Source organism: Phascolarctos cinereus, unplaced genomic scaffold, assembly GCF_003287225.1.
Source record: "Phascolarctos cinereus isolate Bilbo 61053 unplaced genomic scaffold, phaCin_HiC Scaffold_2;HRSCAF=192, whole genome shotgun sequence".
NCBI classification, from domain to species: domain Eukaryota; kingdom Metazoa; phylum Chordata; class Mammalia; order Diprotodontia; family Phascolarctidae; genus Phascolarctos; species Phascolarctos cinereus.
In genome coordinates, this window is record NW_027555625.1 from 273,242,043 (window position 1) to 273,263,706 (window position 21,664).

Consider the following 21,664-nt stretch of genomic DNA (forward strand, 5'->3'; position numbering starts at 1 on the left):
TACATACAAGACACTGAGCTATGAGCTATGCAGGATTAAAAGGCAGAAGAAACTCTAAATAAATCCTTGTCCTCAAGAAACTTGCATTCTACTGGATGTTATTGGCTTTCCCCCCAAAAAGATACTACTGCTACAACTCTTACTAGTACTAGTGCTGGTAGCACTACTAGTAAGTTGTAGCAGAAGTACTACTAATACTAGTACTACTAGTAGTATTACTTCTTCCATTGTTTCTATTAACAACAACCACAACAGTAATAGCTAACACTGACTATATTTCACTTTAAGATTTGCAAAGCACTTAATATAAGTACATAGATAAAGTGTAATGCAAAGGTAAGGAGTGATAGGGACAAAGAAGAGATCCAGATCAAGTGCTCAGGCAATATTTGAGGAGGGACTGAACATTTTCAATTGGGGAGATAAGCTAAAGCTACCCCAAAGAGGTAACACCAGAATTAAACCCTGAAGGAAGAAAAGGATTCTGTAAGGTAGGGAGGTATATGCTTTCAGGGTATAAAGGCAAGGCTCACGTGAATGTAGAGGAAGGAGATGAGATGTTAGAATTGGAAGAAGTGCCCCAGGAAGTCCAGTTTGACTATAATGCCGTGTCTGAAAGGAAGTATTGTGACAAGTCTGGAAAGGTAGGTTGGAGTCAGACTATGAAGAGCCTTAAATGTCAAGCTGAGGAGTTTAAATTGTATCCTGCAGACAGCTGGGAGCCATTGAAGGTTTTGCAGCATATCCAATCTGTTGCCAAGGTCTGCTTTGTAACATCTCTCAAATACACCCTCTTCTCTACTAATTCTCTCACCACCTGGTACAGGCCCTCATCTCCTCACATCTAGACTATGGCAAGTAGCCTGCTGATGAGTCTCCAGGCCACAAGTCTCTCTGCATTCCAGTCCAACCTTCACTCAGCCACCAAGGTGATTTTCTTAAATTGAAGGTTTGATCATTTTACCACCTGACCCCCCAACACACTCGATAAACCCCAGTGGCTCCCCATCACCTCCAAGATCAACTATAAAATTCTATTTGAAATTCAAAGCCACTATAACCCTTACCTTTCTAGTCTTCTTACACCATTCTCTCTCTCTCCCTCTCTCTCTCTCTCTCCTCTCTCTCTCCCTCCCTCCTCCTCCTCCCTCCCTCTCTCTCTCTCCCTCTCTCTCTCTCTCTCTCTCTCTCTCTCTCTCTCTCTCTCCCTCCCTCTCTCTCTCTCTCTCTCTCTCCCTCCCTCCCTCCTCCCTCCCTCCCTCTCTCTCTCTCTCTCTCTCTCTCTCTCTCTCTCTCCCTCTCTCTCTCCCTCCCTCCTCCTCCCTCCTCCCTCCCTCCCTCCCTCTCTCCCTCCCTCCCTCCCTCTCTCTTCTCTCTCTCTCTCTCTCTCTCTCTCTCTCTCCCTCCCTCCCTCCGTCCCTCCCTCCCTCTCTCCTCCCTCCCTGTCTCCCTCCCTCCCTCTCTCTCTCTCTCTCTCTTTCTCTCTCCTCCCTCCCTCCCTCCCTCCCTCCCTCTCTCTCTCTCTCTCTCTCTCTCTCTCTCTCTCTCTCTCTCTCTCTCTCTCTCCCCTCCCTCCCTCCGTCCCTCCCTCCCTCTCTCCCTCTCTCTCCTCTCTTTCTCTCTCTCTCTCCCTCCCTCCCTCCCTCCCTCTCTCCCTCTCTCCCTCTCTCTCCTCCCTCCCTCTCTCTCTCCCTCCCTCCTCCCTCCCCCTCTCTCTCTCTCTCTCTCTCTCTCTCTCTCTCTCTCTCTCTCTCTCTCTCTCTCTCTCTCTCTCGCCAGCCCAGTGACACTGGCTTCCTTGCTGTTCATCAAACAAGACATTTCATCTCCTGACTGGGCATTGTCGTTGCTTTATCCCCATGCCTGGAAGGCTATCCCTCATCTCTGGCTTACTTCAAGTCCCAGTGGAACTCCAACCCAATCCTTCTTAATTGTAGTACCTTCCCTCTGTATGTTTCCTACTTATCCTGTATATAACTTGTCTGTTCATAGTTGTTTGCATGTTTTCTCTGTCCCTCCCCAATTGAAAGACCCCTGAAGGCAGGGACTGTCTTTTGCTTTTCTTTGTATCCCCAGCACTTAGCGCGGTGCCTAGAATAAAGCAGGTGCTTTTAAATAAATATTGAGTGACTGAGGGGAGTGGTATGGTCAGTTATTTTAGGACGATTAGGACCAGAGAAGTTGGAAGTTACTTGTCATACAAGTAGATAGTGACAGAGCTGAGATACAAAACTGGTTCCCAATCCAGTGCTCTCCCCACCACACCACACATTACTACTTTGTTCTATGGCCCTGTCCATAAATCCTTATCTGTCACTTGGTCTCTACTGCTTGGAATTGTTAGCCATCCTGTTCTTGCATGTATGTGTTTTATTTTCCCAAAGAAACCATAAACTCCATGAGGTAGAAGACTTTGTCTTGTGCCTCTCTCTTCCCTACAGTGGAGCCTTCCACAAGAGTGGGCACACACAGCAGGTGCTCAGTAACTATTTGCCAGTTTATGGCTTGAAGGTCTGGCAGGCCTGAGGTAGAGGCCTGAGAAGGAAGGGGCTTCTTAACCTGGGATCCCTGAGGAGTCTGTGGATAGATTTCAGAGAGTTAGCGAATTTGTTTTTAATGTTTAGATAACTTTATTTCAATACAATTGATTTCCATTGTAATTCTCTGTGTTTTATGCATTTAACAACATTTTGCAGTAGGTAGAAGACCAGCCCTGAAGTCAGGAGGACCGGAGTTCAAATCCAGCCTCAAGCACTTACTAGCTGTGTGACCCTGGCCAAGTCACTTAACCCTGATTACCTGGAAAAAAAACCAAACCCAACACATTATTCTGAATAGGGTTCCACAGGCTTCACCAAACTGCCTAAGGGGACCATGACACAGAAAGGTTAGGAACCCTTGATGTAGAAAGTTGGAAACTTGGAAGGCCTCTAAGACAGTCCCTGGAATTTGCTTTTTTTGAGGAAATCATTGATCTGAGCCTGATTTATTGCCTTTTCCTTCTTTGTCCTTAGAGTTGAGCACAGAGATATCTTCATTCATTCATGATTCTATAATAATAGCTCATATTTATATACAAAGTATTTTACATACATTCTCTTCTAGTTAATTGAAGTTTTATTTTCTGTACATAACACACATTTCTGTATATAGGCAACTATTTTGGGTTGTTCAGAGAAATATTTTTGTATCCTGTTATAGAGTGAGATACCATGAGGCAGCTGAGTGTTTTCTTGTGTCCATATATTTATAGAGACCCAGGTTTTTCCAAACAGAGAGTGATTCTTACATATTCCATCATTCTATGTATAAGTTTATTTTTATATACACACACAGAGGCTCACATGTCATTGGTAAAACACCCTTTTAGAAAGACAAACCTGGCAATTTAGATATATTTACCTACGGGGATAAAGCTGTTCATTCATTCGTGTGAACCTCACCCCCTTAAGAGTTTGGGGAACGCCTTGGGAGCTGATTTCACTAGGTCTTCCCATGCCCAAACACTCTGAGAGCCAAACTGAGATGTATATTTGCAGCTCCTGTGGCTGACCCAAGGTGAGGGGTAGCCCATTACATGTCCCTGTTCCCCTTCTTGGCTGCTCGAGAAGCCTCCCCCACCAAGCTGGTGCATTTAGAAATATACCAGTTCACTTTGCTGAAGGCCTCTCCCAGCCTTTCCCTTCTAGAACCTGCTTCTTGGAAAAAGCCAAAAGACAAATTAGCTGGGTGCCAATGAGCAAGTAACTTTCCCTGTCTGGGTCACAGTTTCCCCAGCTACAAAATGAGAGGATTGGATCTTCCAGCTCTGATCTTCTGAATTTGTTTCTACAAATATGGGGGGGTTAATTTTCTCATTAGTCTGTAATTCTGGGTTCATGTGGGATAGATGTTATTCTCCTGAGTATCTTATCTGTTGGGGCCCCTCGACTAGGGTACTCCATCATAAAAGGGGTGCATTCTCTAAGGTCTGGAGGGTACCCTGCCTAAAACTTCTCTATACCTCATTGCTGTCAAAGCACCAGGCCAGGTTTTGAGAATCCTGAAATGTCAGTCAGTCATAAAGAAGCTCAGGCTCCCTAGGGGTGATGGTGGTTAAGAAGACAAAAATATGAATGACTTCTGCCACAGTCTCTCATATGGCCCTTAAAGAGAACAGGACTCAGGTTGTCACATACTGGGCAAAGCTTTCTTCCTATCTCCCTCCCTGCAATGTGGTCAAAGATTGCCTAAAGAACCCAGGGTGTGTCCGGAGGAAGTGAGTGCATAGCCTAGGACATCTCCATATATGGGACCCCTAGAATAGCTATCCCAGATTTAAGGTTCTCTGTAGGTACACCTCCACTAAACACCATAGCTCATGAGCCCTCACTGATATGTTTATTTTTTCCTCTCATCAGCTCGAGTATACAATTGGGTTCAAAGAAAAGAGATTTAAATAGCTTAGCATGACAAGTCTAAATTGACCACCTGCCCCGCAAATCTGAAGACACATTGTCCAGTAAAAACATATGCCATCAACAGAGAAAGTGGACACTCATAGAGTTACACATGAAGGGAACACATGCAGCTAGGGCACACATATCGAGTGTGCCTTTGACAAAATGAAAAGATGACATATTTTGTTTATGCCATCCAGCAGTTCTTAATTGGTGCTGTTTTTCTTTTGTATGCATTGTCTCCATGAGGGAAGTTACTCTATTGGTCTCTATTCCCAGAGTCTGCATTTCTTATATCTACCATTTCCTAGGGTTTATCTCTTCAGGTCACCTTAGTCCACATCTCAGAGGCTCCAGGCAGTTGGGATATAAAGGCTAGAGCCTCTCCCTAATAAGGTCTGGCAGAGAGCCCTTTAGTCATAGATGCCAGATCCAGCTAACAAAAACCAGGCAGACTGCCCCTTAGGCTAATTTTGCCTATTAGGCATATTGAATTAGATATCCCAGAGACATCTTAAACTCAATTCAGTTTCTAACCTGAACTCATTGTTTTTTCCTCCAAACTCCCTCTTCTCTTCCTAACTTCCCTATTACTGTGGAGAGCACCACCATTCTTCAGTGTTCAGTTACCGAGGTTTATAACCCAGATGTCTTCCTCGATTTCTCAATCATCCCATAACCAATAAGTTGCTAGAGCCAGTCCATTCTACCTATGGAACATCTTCTAATCACTCCCTTCTTTCCTCTGATACCACCACCTCCCTGGTGCAGGCTCTCATCACCTCACACCTGGACTGTTACAATAATGTTCTGGTTGGTCTTCCTTCCTGTTCCAGGTCATTGTCTACTCCGCTGTCAAACTGATCTTCCTGTGACATATCTGGCCATTTCAAAACCCTTCCACCCCTATTTAATAAACTCCAGCGGCAACCTATTACTTCCAAGATGAAATAAAAAGTCTTCTGTTTGGCTTTAAAGTCTTTCATAACCTAGTCCTTTCCAGCCTTTCCAGTCTTCCTACCCCATACTCCCATCAGTGTACTCTGCAATACAGTGACACTGACCTTTTTGCTGTTTTTCTCACAAGGTACCCCATCTCCCAACTCTGCGTGTTCTCTGACTGTCCCCCATGCCTGGAATCCTCTGCCTCCTCATCTCTGTGTCTTGTCTCCCCGGCTTCCTTCAGGTCCCAGCTGAAGTCCCTTTCTGCAAAAAGACTTTGCCAATCTCTCTTAATGCTAGTGCCTGCCCTGTTTATAGTTTTTCCTGTATGTGACTTATTTGTACATAGTTGTTTACATGTTGTCTTCCCTGTTAGACTGTGAACTCCATGAAAGCAAGGATTATTTTTCTCCTTTCTTTGTATCCCCAGTGCTTAGTACAATGCCTAGTACGTAATAGATGCTTGATAAATGCTTCTTGACTTGAGTCCACTTACTTCCTATATCTAAAGTCTACAGCCAGTCAACTATCTCACTTCAGGTTGGATTTCCCAAGATCTCTGGCTTTATACAGAAGAATCTGAGTCAGAACAAAAGGTGGACCTTAAGCTCACTTTTTTTTGGGGGGGGGTTTGTTTTTGGGCTAGGTAATGAGGTTAAGTGAGTTTCCCAGGATCACACAGCTAGTAAGTGTTATGTGTCTGAGGGCGGATTTGAACTCAGGTCCTCCTGAATCCAGGGCCAATGCTCTATCCACTGTGACACCTAGCTGCCCCTTTAAGCTCAGTTTTGAAGGAAGGTAAGGATTCTAATAGGCAAAGGTGAGGAGGGTGAGTATTAGTCCTCTCTACCTCACATAGCTGTATGTATAGGGGGTAGAATATGAAAAGGCATGGAGGCAAGAGATGGCATTATCTTATGTGAGGGTTGGGGAAAAGTCAGTTTGGCTGGATGATAGAATGCAGGAAGAGGAGTAAGATATGATAAACTTGGAAAGGTAGGATGGAACCAGGTTGTAAAAGGCTTTAAATGTCAAACAAAAGAGTTTATATTTTCTTCTAAAAGCAATAGGGAGCCACCGGAGCTTCTTGAGCAGGGGAATGACATGGTCTGTTGTATGCCTTGAAAACTGTATGGAGAATGGATTGGAGAGGGGAAAGACTTAAGACAGGAAGACCAATTAGGAGACTATTGTAATAGTCCTGGAAGCAGGTTAATGAGGACCTCAATTAGGGAAGTAGCTACGTGAGGAAAGAGAAGGGGATGTTTGTGAAGATAAAAACAAGACTTGGAAACTGATCAGTTCCACAGAAACCAAAATATTCATAATAGCATCTTTTGTGGCAGCAAAGATCTGGAAACAAAGTAGGTACCTGTGGATTGGGGAATTGCTAAACTAATTATGGTATGTGAATAAAATGGAAGTATATGTCATATAAAATATATACATACATTACATGTATAAAGTATGGCTATATCTTATAAAATATATACACATACTACATATAATATATGCATATGTCATAAAATATATACATCTATTACATATATGATATATTGCATATTATGCATATGTGCTATAGGTAACTCTCCATTTTCCATCAGCAGCTCCGCTTAGTTTCAACTCCAGGGAACATTATGCTTCACCCAACATAAGCTGATCATCTGAAATTTCATCACCATGATGAGTGACTCAGTTTTTTACTCAATACCTTCTCAACTTCCTGTCTTGCCTCTCCCGTCTGACTGGAGGGCTGGAGCTTTCCTTTATAGAGGGCTCAGAATTTTGCAGGGAACTTTACCTTTTCCATCAGCAGCTCTGCTTGGTTTTGATTCCATGGAACACCATAGGTCCTGGTTCCCCACCCCAACAACTCCCCACTTTTCAGCTTCCTTTTGTAGTTGTCTTCCTCCATTACCTGGTAAGCTCCTTGAGGGCAGGGACTGTCTCTCTTTTTCCTTGTGTCCTCAGGGCTTATCACAGTGCTTGGCACATAGTAGGTGCTTAATAAATGTTTATTGAATTGAATATATGGCTATAAGAAATGGCTAATATTAAGAATCCAGAGAAGTATGGGAAGACTTATATGAACTGATACAAAGTGAAGTAAGCAGAACCAGGAGAACAATATGTACCATGTCCACCATAATGTGAACAGAAAGGGGAAAAAAAACCCCTGAATGCCTAATTATAATGACCAAGCTTGGCCCCAGGAAAGAGTTGAGAAAAGGCACCTCTGTCTCTATTGCAGCGGTGGAGGACTATGTATGTGGAAAATTACATATATTGTCAGGCAGTTGATATGTTGGTCAGTTTTACTATTTATCTTTTAATCTTTGAGAGGGGAGGAAACTGACACCCAGACAGATGGAGTAACTTGCCCTAGGGTACATATGAGTTCTTGTGAGGTCTTAAAGAATATACCCCAGTGGACACCTACTATCCCTAAGCTGTTACTCGTCAAACTGGGAAGGTGGAGACAGAGAAGTCAAGGTAGCTTGGCTTGAAGATATAGAAAATATGTCAGCTAGCCTGCATTCTTACCCATCTTCCCTTCAGGTGTGATACCACTGAGGAGGGCAGGCAGGTAGGGAGAGAGGGAGGGAGTGACACTCATTTTGATTACAAGGCATATTTACTCTATGACTTCATTTCTTTAATACCGAGACTCATTTGGGAGTAGAGAAGGTACATAAGGGGGTGACTATGGATTTAGGCTGATTTTCATATCTAGATTGACCTAATTAGACGATTGACTGGTCCTATGTTGGAAAGAAATTAAATGACTCCTATAAGAAATCAGGTGCCCCTTCTTTGCAGCAGCAGAGGGAATATTGTGTGGAAAACTGAATATGTTGTCAGGCTCTTTTTGATGTCTTCGTTAATTTTACTGAATTGTTTTTTCCCTTTTTTTAAAAAAAATTCTTTGTTATAAGAATTGGCCCTCTATGAGGGGGGTAAGTGGGCAGGGTTATATTAGGAAGTGTAGATGATATAAAAATGAAAGATTGCAATAAAAATTTACTTTAAAAAAGTCACATGGTAGAGGGTGGGGCATAGGGGTTTGGAGAGGATTTCCCAACAAAAAGGAATAAGGAGGCTCCAGCCCAGTCTGGGAGGGAACAGTGTGCAAACAAGCCTCCTCGGACTATAAATGGTTCTGTTGTTTATTCCAGGAGCTGTTGGCAGTTTATGAACTGATTTTTATTGGAGTTTTGGACTTGGGATAGGAGTAGGGTTAGGCATGGGGAAGGTAAACAGGAAACCAATCCACAGAAAAGAATGAGAATATTTCCACAGGAATCCAGTGTCATGTTCTTCAAGAAGCCTAGACACTCCTCCTAGAACAACAGGTATTGGTCCTATAAATGACCACAATCTACTCTTCACCCAGAATGGAACTCTGAAAACAAAGACACTCAGAACCAAGAAATTTTCGTTGTTATTGAGTTATTTCAATCCTGTCAGACTCTCCATGACCTCAGGTAAAAAGGGACCTTGAGGAGTCCTTTTGGGTTTTTTTGGATCTCTTTTTGGGTCTCATTTTCCTCTTTCGTAAAATGAGCAGTTTAGACTAAAGAGTCTCTAAAGTACCTGACAACTCCAGCATTCAGTGACTGAATGACTTCTGAGGAATAGCTTCATGTGTGTTAACTATACAAAGGAAAGAGAGGATGGAAGTTAAAGGGCCCAGGATTCCTGTCTTCTCTCTTATGGGACCCATTCCTGTCCAAGAATCCCTCTAGGTCACCAAGGCTGTCAGTGCATTAAGGCCCATTAGGATTGGTTCCGAGGCACACCATGTCCTGAGGTGTGGCACCTGGCCCTGAAGACTTTCCCCTTTGAGCCAGGTTGGGGGCACACCAATGTCAACAAAGATTAGCACCTGGTCAGTGGCCAGAAAAGGAAATAGCAAGAGTGATGTCAAGGTTGGACATCTTCCCCAAAGCTAGCCAGGCAAATGCTCCTGATAAATGTCTCCTTGTTCATAGGAGGGAGCAGAAAAATATCTTCCAGAATCTCCAGAATCAAGTGAAATCTTGATCCTTCTTCATCTTAGTCCAAACAATTAAGCAATGTAGAAGTTCCCGACAATCTCAGAGAGACCTGGTTTCAAAGCCTACCTCAGACACTTATTAGCTGTGTGACTCTGGACGGGTCACTTAACCTCTAGTTTCATTATCTATGATATGAGGGAGTTAGACAAGACAGCCTTGAAGGTCCTTTCCAGCTCTAAATCTGTCATCCTATGAATTTCTTAGACAAATGGTTCTCCAGCCTCCACTCAAACATATCGTAGGTCACTGGTCTAGAGACCTCTCCTCTATTGGCCACTCTACATATGGCCAATTTCTCTACTGTAATTTCCAACTTTTCTTGGGCCAGGATTCTCTTTTTATTGTTTTGTCTCCTGCCAAAAACCTGAATGAAGTTTTTTTCCTTCAAAACTTACTTAGATCTATCAATGTCAGTCTGCCATCTAGTGGTACTTATAGAAACTACACCTATGCGATACAGGTTTCCCAGGAGCAGTGTTACCTACAAGAAAGGTCATCCTTCCTAGAGCTTCGTGGCACCTCCACCACCCTGTGCAGTTGAGAACTAGAGCTCTATAATTTTTCTCTTGTCTTTTTCAGGTTTATCCTATCTACCCATTCAATAAATTCTTACCTGGTTTTATAGAATGTCAGAACTAGGAGGGTGCCCTTAGAAATTGTTTGGTTGAGTGATTCCCAATGTTTTTTGTTTCTTGAACCTCTTTCAAAAGTGAAAAAAGTGTTTCAAACCCTTAGGACATTTTAATATACTACTTATAATATTCTTTTCGACTTATTTATTAAGTGCTTATAATAACTTTTGCCCTGAAAAGCTCTGAATTAAAATTTACATTATATAATCATAATTATAAAATGTAAACTTTTATCCTGCCTATAAGAGGGAAAGAAACAAACATTTATTAAGTACTTACTGTATGCCAGGCATTGTGCTAAGCACTTTACAAATATTATTTCATTTGATTCTCACAACATTCCTGCGGAGGAAGTGGTATTATTATCTTCATTTTTTTTGTTGAGGAAACTGAGGCAGATAGAGTTTAAATGATTTAATGAGTACCTTAACTGGGATTTGAATACAGATCTTCCTGCCACCCTGCCCAGTACTCTACCCACTCTAATTATATAATAATTACAAATATTTTACGTGGTACATTCTATAAGAATTAAAAGAAGTAATCTAGCAAGACTTCATGTTCTTAGTATTATCTGCAAAACTTCATAGTAAATCTATTTTCCAGATTTTGTTGAATATGAATAACACTGTTAATTAAATAAGTTATAGCCTCAAAGAGTTTTAATGTAGTCATATATAAACTTAATTTCATTGTTGGATTCCTTATTTGAACAAAAGTTTGCAGTTTTTGGCTGGATGTCAAGCACAATCTTAAATCTGGCTCTGCATTGAGTTTATTTATGCATTTTGACTTAAAATGAGTGTAATCTTCAGCTTAAAGTTCATTTGCATAAAACAGTTTGGGAGAAGAGAGATCCTGGTATTCTGGTTTCCGGCTTCAAGAGATATTCTGTTCATGTTAGCTTCTTCCCAGAGTTTTTCTCTCTCTTCTTCCTTGAAGAGAATCTAGAATTATTTGTTTTCTCTTTTGAAGCTGAAAAAGATCAAGAACTGTCTACTCTTAATAACTAACCAATTCCATTCCTCATACAGGTGTGAAGCATCAATCTCCGCCAATGATGAAGGTCACATGCAAAGGGATTTGATAAGAGAGATTAAAAAAATGAAATAAAACTGTTTGGTTATACAAATATGTGGTGGAAAATGGTAAAATAATTTTACAAGTTCTCTTGCAGAGAGAAAGAAATACATTTTTAGATTTTACCCCCAAATGTATAAGGCTGTGATATTTCAATAATGTTTGTAGTCCAATGTCCATTGATTTGTCAATTAAATATTACTTTTTCATCCTTTGTTAATTTAGCATCTAGAAATGTCAAAGACATATCAAAGAGGTTGCAAATCCAATTTAGTTTATTGAAAATTTCAGGATAATACTCACTGAAAGTCACTTCTAAAAATTTCAGATAATCACTTATTTCTTTCTTGACAGCTTGATCCAAAGATAGTTCCTATTCTAACAAGAAATTATGCAATGTTACAAAGCGCTGTTCTCAATTATGTGGTTCTAAAATTTTAGTGTCTTAATCATACTTTTTACCTTGTCTTGAACATTGAGTATGTTTTCATTTGCACCCTATAATGATGTATTGAATTTGTTAATTTTTGAAAAGTTGTCTGCCAAATATGCTTATCTTTGTACTCATGTCATATCACTTGAACATTTACTCTAGTGAAAAGGATGGTTAATGAAGAAGACAACCAGCTCTTTTTTCTCAGTTCATATAGATGAGTAATAACTCTGGCATAGGAAAGCCAAGTAACAATTCTGTTTACTCACTGCCTATCTCTGCATAAAATGGTAAGCAATTAAGAACTGGTGGGTCTTTCGTTTACAAAATTAACTATTTTGACAGCATCATTTAACATACTTTTGAATTTTTATGGCATTCTTTTTTATGCCAAAACTTGTGTGTTTTGTACACTATATTTATATTAATTTTTTAATACAGGAAACAATGCCCTCAAATTTCCCAGTCATTGATTTTGTTCCATCTGTGCACATTCCACAACAAGAGGGCAAATTGATTTGTTTTCCTTCAGAGTATGGATTAATGAGATAAAAATGCCTTCCTTATTTCTACTTCCTGATAACTGATGACCAAACAGCATATTTTCTTCCACTTTACAGAGGCAGATATCTTACAAACATCTTTAAATGGCTAAGTTATAAACATCAGTTTTCTCATCTTATTGTGAAGTGTAAATGACACTTTAAAAAATGGTTCCTATAATAACTGATTAAAAACCATTAGATGTATCCAAAGAGACAGGTATCTCTCATTTTTTTTAAAGCATCTTCAAACATACACTTGAAAATTGCTTTGGCACGTGGCAAAATGAATATTTCTTCAAATAGTGAATTTCTTTATTTTATGCAATTTAATAACTTTACTATGTATGAAGTTTTAATTGCTTTTTTTTACTTACTTATTCATAGAAATAAATGAATCACTATGGTGTTTTCAAATCTTGTTCTTTCCACTTAAAAAAATCAACAGGCTTAGCAACATAGCTTTCATATTTTGATTGTAAATTTTGAGACAAAAGAGAAGGTTTTAAGCTGCTGTGGTCAAAGATATACGTTGTGGTCAAAGATATTATTTCCAAGAAATGAAAAAACAAATTTAATGTATTCTTTATTGTATTTCCTCTTTTACACCCATTGTAATATAGGTTTTTCAAACACCTTTGTGTATTATTTCAGAATTGCAACCTATTGGATGACTTTTATTAACTTCTTGATCACAATATGCTGAATCTGAATGAATATTTCAAGATTCCTCACTAACACATTTTTCAACATTCTTTTTTTGGATATGTTTTCATTTTTAGCCAGTGATCTATTGGAGTTGCTATTTTTTAAAAAAATCTACAAAAATTTATTTTTATACCTAATACTTGTTAAATATATAACAATACTTTACCAATACAATTGATGCAAATGTGTATTCTTCCAAGCAATTTTGTTTCATAACAATAGACAGGCATATGAACACTCTCTCACAGCTAAACACTGCTTTTATTAGCATATGCAGACTCCAGAAGGTACAGCTACTTAGTGAATAGCTAATTATGATATAAAATATTTATTTTCCTACTGGCTAATGATAAACACTGTTGTAAATGTTAAATGTACATAAAGCTCAATTGCATATATTGCCTCATTTTAAACCATATTTGGATATTAAGTTAAATTTACTAAGTGCCTACTATATGCCAAACACTATTCTAAGAAATGGTGACACAAATGACAAAAAGAAAAACAGTTCCTACCCTCAAGGAACTTACAATCTAATAAAGGAAGGAATCACATAAAAGGAAGCTGGAAAGCAGGGATTAGGGGGAATGCCAGTACCCGCTTATTCCAAGGAGTTGAAACTAAAGAGAGCTGCAAATGGAGACTGGACTAACTTGCAAAGTCCAGGTTGTGCTCTCTATAAAGGGAAGATTTGGGTGAAGTTTAGTACTCCACAATTGGCCCTCCAATAAGAAGAAAGAGGGCTGAGGGACATGGGAAAGTAAGGACTATCCAAAGCTTGAGTTAGCACCATAGTGATGCCATCTGAAGAGATCAGTTTGACCTGGGGAGGGCATCTTGCTCTGTGAAGTTGAAGAGCTGCAGTTTGAGTGTGAGTAGAGATAGAAACTAACCTTTCTTTGTAAGTAATGAATCTCTTCAGACATGACTTTCTTTTCTTCTTCCTTTGGCAAACTCGCTACACTTTTACTGAAATTCCGCTAAATAATTGATCTACGTTGCCAACCACTTCATTTGGAAATCTACCAGTTAGATGAATAGTAGTAACACAAGTGGAAGATAAGTTTAAATAGGAGAACAGCCTTAATACTGCAACAAGAGGCAATATAAAGTTTGTTTTTACAGATGTTGTGATAGTTCATAATGGCTTCAGGATGGCTCATAATGCATATGATCAATGATTACGGTTTTCCACTCTGATATTTGCACTACAAGAACATCTTGATCATACGCTTACACAGCTAATAGGGTATGATTATACAGTAACAGGGGAATGGGGAGCTACTTCAGCCCAGTATAAATAATACACTGGAATGTCCAAACTTTGTAGCTGTTTGGAAACAATTTGATGACAGGTTGAGAGACAGGTTGAGAGTAAGAACATACCATGTCACTTAGAAGTGGTAAAAGTTTGATGTAATCACTGTACAAACATGAAAATTGTTGCGTGCATGGTCGTGATGGGTCCAAATCATTGCTGAAATGGACCTATAATACTTTAAACATGCACATGCTTGTTGTCACAGAAGGAAAATATACTTGTAAAATAATTGTACAATTATTTGCTGCCTTAAAGTGCCGTTAAAGAATGTTTATGTGCAAACCCGTAACATTGTAAATCCCTAAATGATTCATGAATCACCATATAAAAACCATGGATCTAGTTCAATCCTCTCCTTTTAAAGAGGAGAAAACTGAGATCTAGGGAAAAGATTTGACTTAGGTACATGGGATTTAGAGCTGGAAGGGACCTCAGATCATTTAGTCTAACCAGTAGCATATGAATTCCTTAAGGGCAGAAACTGTCTCACTTTTGTATTTGTATCTCCAGCACCTGCCATAGTGCCAGGCACAGCATAGGTTCTTAATAAATATATATTGATTGACTCAACCTCTCCATTTACAAATAGGGCAAACTGAGTCCCAGGGAGGAGACATCATTAAGGGACATAAGAAGGGGATTTTAGAGATTGTATAGCTAAAGCCCTTCATTTAACAGATCATGAAACTGAGAACCAGAACAGTTAAATGACATGACCATATTCAAACAGGGAGTAAATAGTAGAAGTAGATTTGAATTCAGGTCCTCTAACTCTGATGATCTTCCAAAATCTTTTTGGAAGCTTCTTCCACTATAATATACTAGTTAAGTGTCACTCACAAAGCCACCAAAGCTGACTCTTCCCCAGGTTGTGAGAATTTAATGAGTTGCCTCCCTGCCTTCCACTACCCCTCAACCCTAGAAGATCTCCGGTGCAAATCAAAGTTATTTGCAGAGGGAAAGCACTTTTGAATGATATGGAAGAAAGCAAACAGGGGTCAAGTGGGGAAGGAATTTATAATGGTCTCCTTTAGTTGGCTGGAAGCAAAGAGTAACAACCTAGGAAGCGTTGGGCAGAGCTCTCTGGTCCCTGCTATGGGACCTAGCAACTTGGTTTTGTTTATCCTTTATCCTTTGACTCCCCCTCATAAGATAGACAGTTTCCGAGTCTGTTCACTGGGAATCACTTCAGCTCGTGGGATCCTCTTGCTCTGCAGGCCAAGACCGACAGTCACAGATATTCTACATCATCTGTCCATACTTACCATGCCAGGCCAGCATTGCTGGGGAAAGCAAGCTAGAGCCATGGGGCAGCTGCGAGGTTCCCTCCTGGGGGAAATGATTCATTTAGACCCCTGGTTTATTTCCAACTAGTATTATTTGGTTAAGTTTGATTTCATAGAGACAGTGATTATTAGTTGTACTTGTCTACTGATATACAGTTAGTCAGTCTAGTGAATCCACTTGTTTAACCAATGCCTGATGTATAAATGACCAAGCTCAGTGTGGCAGGGATAGGGGGTTATGACTCAATGGCATGGAAAGCCCCCCAGCTATTTTTGAATTGTACTTCCACCCTTGTTATTCCTTTGCTAGGGAAATGGCCCTATGGCACTTGGTCAACAGGTCCTTTGAGTACTCGACCGATGGGTGACCCTGTCTGCAGCTGCTGCCTGCAAATCTATCTCCCAATCTACTGCCCAACATAGGGCTAATGAAAGACCATCAGCTCTGCTCATATTTGGATATCCTTGACCAGCTGACTTATCACAAGTGGTATGTGAAAACTTCAAGAGACATAATTTGTGAGTAAATAACAACCATTTTATTAATTATGGCTAGCAAATAATTAATAAAAGGGTCGGGGTACTCTTAAGGGGCACACTGAACACTTATAAAACCTTTGGAAAACGTCCCTGAGGGTGGAAATCAACTTTGATTGGTTAACAATCAATGAAGGAGTAGACATACCAATGAGGAGATGAGCAAAAAATCTTTAGCTCCTCCTGCAGAGAATGTGACCTAATCATGAGACTCAGCCACCTCCAACAATCTGGGCAAAAGAATCCCTCTCTATCCAGACACTGCTGGTTGGTTTTTCCCTTCATAAGCTGGGTCATCCTAAATTCTAATGGAAGGTTTCAAGGACAGGGGCTTATTTCCTAAGGGCAAGATCTCACCTAGACTGAGTTCTGTTTGCAAGGTCTCCTAGTTGGGTGGAATCCCACTCAAGATCAAAAAGCATGTGCCCTAAGGATTTGGGCAATCTCATCTATCAGCAATGTCTTTCAGAGGTTGGCTGAATAACCTAAAGGGGCTGATTTCTGAATGAGGGAATAGAAAAAGGAAAACCTTAGTCCTAATTTAATAATTAGTTATTAAAATAAGAGAGAAAGAATCATGTCTCTCACAAGCATGAGCTGAAGATACTCCTGGAAGGCCAAGTCAACCAATGAGACTATATATTTTACTTTGCCCCTTCTCTATTAGGGTATCAAGTACTAAGGCCTCAGAGAGAGGGGGCATCTCAGATTGTGAGAAAGATCTGAGGTGCACTTCAGTAGAGGGAGCCATCTAGACTTTTAATAAAAGTGATATTGGCTTGGAGCTCTGCCTTAGTTTCTTTTATTGTAGACTGGATAATTTTGGACACCCCTAACACAAAACACATATACCCACCCTAGGGTACACTGCATACTTACCCATGCCACAGTTTCCCCCCTGCCAACCCATATCCAATCCAATTCAGTTAAATTCAACTCAACAATTATTAAAAGCCTACTCTGTTCAAAGCACTATCAAAGTCAAAACCGTACAGGGCACACTCCCACTTAATCAAGGAAATAGAGGCCATCCATTCCTACATTTACTTCTTTGTTTTAAACTAATTGTATTCTCTGGATGACTGAAAAAAAGTAAGCACATTGGTAGGAACATGGGAACTTGTGAACTATAGTTTAGGGTTGATTGTAAGATTTAGAGATGCAGGGTCTTAAAGATCATCTAGTCCAACTCCATCATTTTATAAGTGAGGAAACTGAGGCCCAGAGAGGTTGTGACTTGCCCAAGGTCACACAGGTAGTAAATGGTCTACCCAGGATTTGAATCTTATCCTGAAAATCTAGCATGCTTTTAACTACATGATGGAGTACATCCTCACAGTACCTTGAACTTAGAATAGTTATTCTAGGTACTTCTTCCCCAAGGTGAATCTCTAGGTGCTACAGTGAAAAATTATCTGGTCCAATTATATGTAATTATAATTGTGTAGCTATATCTATTTCTCCAGCAGAATTTAAGTTCCTTGAGGGTAGTGCCTTCCTTATAATAGGTTTATTTATTTATTTATTTTGAGCCTGGGTCTTCCTATCTTGCCCAGGGTGAAAACGCGACAGCCTCTCATAGGCCCAATCCCACTGCCAACTGGCACCGGAGCTTTGCCCTGCTGTTTCCAACCCCTCCTTAGACAGCTTCTATACCTTTGGAGGTTCAAAGCATTGGCGCTGTACTAAGTGGGGACATCCCATTGGCCTAGATCACTGCAGCTCATGACTCTTGAGGTCCAGTTACCTACCAGCCTCTGCCTCCCCAGTAGAGGAATTCCAGGTGTGTGCCTCTGGATTCTTGCTGCATTTTAATAGATTCCATATGCCTTGTTTCTGCACCTCAAGATCACTCAGCTTCCAGAGGCCATTGAAGGGGGAGGGGTGGGACCTAATCTTTTCATTTTTGTATCTCTTACCTCAGGACAGAACTCTGTGTATTCATGAACTAACAGTCCAAACTCATAAAACCACTACTGTTTATGTGACAAACTCTAAGCCAGATCATACGTCACATGCCATCCAACTGACCACAGCATCTTCACGCCAACTGTTTTCCCTGCCCAGCTTTCCACTTCTTCCTAGAAACTCTAATCAAATTGGTATCATTGCTACATTTGGAAAGGACATGTCAATGCATTCTACTCACCTCCTTGTGATTTCCCAGGCCAATAACATACCCTTCCCTGCCCAGCATTCCAGGACAGATATTGCCTACCTCTATCAGAATGTAAGCTCCTTATGGAAAGACTCACTTGCTTTTGTATTTGTATGCCCAGGGTTTAGCTCAGTGCTTTATACAAAGTAATGGTTTAATTAAGACTTTTCACTCATTCATTTATTCATTCATCCATTTATCCATTCATTCATCAGGCAACATTCAGGAGTCTTGGATTGGCTCTACCCTGTGATGCTGACATTGGGGTGGGGGGAGAACAAACGTCTTGTCTTTGGCAGCTGCTGGCCATTCATTGTCAAAAGAACAGACAGCTGGTGTGTATGAAGTTCCATTCTGTCTTACCTTCTGATGGGAATGGATGAGAGTCAAGAATCTTTAGTAGGGTGGACTAACTCCTCCCCTGCAACCTCACCAGTAGTGGGGACCAGCATCTGTGGAAGAATTATTCTCTTCACTAGGACCCCCCTGTGTCAGACTGACCGCTATGCCTCCAAGCACCTTTCCCCTACTTCACCCTTGGTCATATTGCCTCCTGGGATACTGTGGTGTGTGTGTGTGTGTGGGTGTGGGGTGTGTGTGGGTGGGTGTATCTGTCTGTCTGTCTCTGTCTCTCTCTGTCATGGCACAGAAATATTCACAAAGGATATTGTCTGGTCACCAAGTGGCAAGTGGTGACAGCAGTGTCCTGCAAGGTACCATCCATCTTAGATATAAAAATTGAGAAATTTGTGCTCCCTGTTGTTTTCTCAACTACATATGAGTTGGACAATGGGTTAACAGGTCAGCAAAATGGTTTGAACCAGGGGACAGCTAGGTGGCACAGTAGATAGAGCTCTGGCCTTGGAATCAGGAGGACCTGAGTTCAAATCTAACCTCAGACACTTGACCCCTGGACAAGTCAGTTAACCCCAACTGTCTCACCAAAAAGAAGAAGAAGAAGAGGAATGAAAAAAATGGTTTGAACCAAGCCATCAGGTCTTGAGCATTCTTTTCATGTTCTTTCACAGATGGGCTGGTGCTACTCTGGTGGGTTTTGGACCCACTGCTCACTTTGGGATAAATAGAAGGCTGGGCTCTCTCTCTAGCATTATAGAGCTGACTTTAAGTCATGCATATTTTTGTCTAGAATCTTTGAACGGAGGAAACTTGATGGTGAAGGTGGCTTGGGCTCTGTCTTTCCAGGTGCAGATGTGGCCAGGGGTCTGGGTTCTCCTTATTCCCAAAGATAGCTGTCCACCCTTGATTGAAGGCCCTCTCATATAAGGAAGGTGCTTTGAGAATTTCATTTAATGGTCAGTTGCATGTTATCCTTGTGGGTCACTCCTGACTCTGAGACGCCTTTCTCTACCAGTCTTTGGTCCAACAGTTCATCAATGGCTCTCATTCCCCTGCTAAGGCAGAAAAAAAAGCATTCTTTCCATCCTCAGTTAAGTATGTAGATTTCTTGTTAGGGTTTTCCTTATCTAATGATATCAGTGGGTCTGGTTGCTTTGGCTCCTTTTCTGTGCTTTCCTTCTGGGCACTCTCCTTTTTGGCATTTTCAATTAGTTTGCTTACAGGATCTTGTGAGGTTTTCAACATAGTGAACTTTGTGAACTCTAATGGATGACTGTCATGATATGTGAGGTTTTCTCAAAAAATGAAGCAAGATGGTCTGATACTTTATTAGCATATGAGATAGGAATTACATTTGCTTGTTGGAGGAAGATCCACTTTTTGACCCACATCATTCTTAAGTTTGTCAAAGTTGGGTTTTGTATGGGACACTTGGACTTGGACCTTCTGAAACCATGCCATTTGCTTGAAAAGGTCTAGGTCAAGCTCTTGAGACATGTCTTTCATCCCCAGCAAAGCACTCCATATTCTGTCCGCTACTGTTCCATGCACTTTATGGTTAACCAGGTTTCGGGGGTGGACCTGTACCAAAATGTCTCCACTTCCTGGTAGAGTTGACACAAAGGACTGTGCAAGAACAGACTGCTGAGAAGAACAGAGGTTCTGTGGCTTGTATCATTTTTCTTGCTTAAGTTTTGTCCTGAGACCTCTGGGAGTGAAAAAGCCTCACCAGTTTGTTTTCTTCTTGTGGCAAAGAAGCAAATCCTCTTCTGATGTTGTTCAATCACTTTGAGAAACTATACATAGGTCCTCCAGTTGGAGTGGAACAGCTCAAACTTGGCATCCAGAGGCACATTCCAGGCTATAACATGTTCATCTTCATTTTTTCCCTATTGCTTTGAGAAGGGCTAGCTTTGTTTTCCAGCGTTTCTCTTGCATCTTATTCACAACTGACTTGTCTTGACTTGGGGCACGTTCGACATACATTTTTTGGAGTAGCATTTAAATTCTTCCATATTCGTTTCTTTTTTTTTTCAGCTGTTGATGATTGAGGGGAAGGGGCAGGAAAACAGCAGGAAAGGATACATGATATCACCTATGCCTCCACCCGAGTCTAGTGCTCCAAGCCACCTGCTTAGTCTCCATCCCTCTGTCTGTCCTGCTGGTGTCGGAGCAGTCTGTAGCAGCAGCTGCAGCAGCCTCAGATCCCACATAAGTGGGAGGAGAAGGGGGAAGAGGAGGAGCCCTGGGCTACTCTTTTGATGAGTACTCCCTGCCTCCTTGCACAAACCTCATATACTCTACTGAATCAGGGCCAGTGGAGTCAACAAGCATTTAATAAGCACCTACTATGCGTCAGACACTGTGCCAAGCACTGGGGTTACACAGAAAGGCAAAAATAGTCCCTGCCTTCAAGGAGCTCACAGTCTAATGGGGGAAACCACATGCAAACAACTGCGAACGAGTAACATATGTATACGATGAATTGGAGAGAATTTCAGGGGGAAAGCACTAATGTCAAGGGGAATTTGGAAAGGCTTCATGCAGAAAGTGACATTTTGCTGAAACTGAGGAAGCCAAGAAAATCAGGAAGTGGAGATGAGGAGGGAAAGGCTCTAGGAACTGTGCTATAGAATACTCAAATGGATCTGGGATCTCATCAAGAAGGATGTTTCCTCTGATGATGCAGATTGCAACCTGTTCTGTGCAGCTCTTTGTCTATGTGCTCCCATAAATTTGCCACTGGGACCCACTCAGGGTACTGGGGGCTTTCCGTGACTTCCCTATGTGTCTCAAAGAATGCCATTATACCATATGTGCTGTCAATGATCCCTTATCTTGTCACATGACTGGTCTATCTTTTTCAATCCTTCACTTCTTTTATGACACTGATTTATGTGTTGCCTCTCCATCGTAAGAATTATGTTTAAGTCTTCAAAGGTGGTAGTGCTCAACATTCAAATCCAGCAGGGTGTTGGTACTCAAAAGATGTATCTTTGTTACTGGGAGAAGTCTGGCATCTAGGACACAAAGATATAAACCGACAGTCTCTGCCCTTTGGGATGTCACCCTTCTGGAAGCTGCCTTGCCTACATCAGCCCTTAATGAAATTTCCCTCTCTGAATTTCTGCCTCACAATGTGGTACTCACCACGTATTTTCAACTGTGGTT

The 21,664-nt window shown here is 41.0% G+C and overlaps 1 pseudogene; it reads right to left on the minus strand.

The window, feature by feature from the left end:
• Window positions 1–12,699: 12,699 nt before the first annotated feature.
• LOC144455904 (islet cell autoantigen 1 pseudogene) lies at window positions 12,700–21,595 on the minus strand (annotated as a pseudogene).
• Window positions 21,596–21,664: the final 69 nt, after the last annotated feature.